The sequence below is a fragment of the Stegastes partitus genome, unplaced genomic scaffold (genome assembly GCF_000690725.1).
Source record: "Stegastes partitus isolate 25-593 unplaced genomic scaffold, Stegastes_partitus-1.0.2 Scaffold1831, whole genome shotgun sequence".
Taxonomy (NCBI): Eukaryota; Metazoa; Chordata; class Actinopteri; family Pomacentridae; genus Stegastes; species Stegastes partitus.
Window position 1 is genome coordinate 82,859 of NW_007579562.1, and position 698 is coordinate 83,556.

The following is a 698-nucleotide window of genomic DNA, read 5'->3' on the forward strand; positions in this document are numbered from 1 at the left end:
TGAGTGTTTGCTTTAACAGAAACATGGCTCCATGACAACATCCCAGACGGACATACAGCTGGAGGGGATGCAGACAGGCAGACAGCGAGCTCTGTGCAGCATCTGCGGCTTCATCATCGTGACACCATCATGTGTGTCTTTGTGTCCCTGAAGATCTACCAGGACCTGAAGAGGTTCAACGAAAGGCGGTGAACATGGACACAGCGCCCCCTTCAGGAGACAGCGAGAGTGAACGCTTAGCATTCTGCAAAACTTACTAATTAAATGATCCTGAAGAAACGCTCTCTCATCTTGCCTGTGTGTACAGCAAAATGACAATAAACCTGATTTGATTTGATTTGATTTGATTTGATTTGATTAAGGCTGCAACAATGAACAAGTATATCAATATCCACATATACATCTGGTTAAAGTTTTTATTTTTTTATATTGTAGATAATCCAGAAAAGGGTACTTGGGTAACTTTGAAATAGTTTAATCACAGTTTGTCCTGCTGAGCAGCTTCATTCTGTTCAATACTGTCACCACGATGTGCAGCACATGTAGCAGAGCACGTATCAGAGCCAAGGAGATGAGTTCACAGTCAGCTGCTCTCTAGTTTACAAAATACATCGTATGAAACTGAATAAATGATGAAAGAACATCAGCTGACATATCATTAGTGGAATCCGCTCCATACATCTAGTACCGGTTGGGCT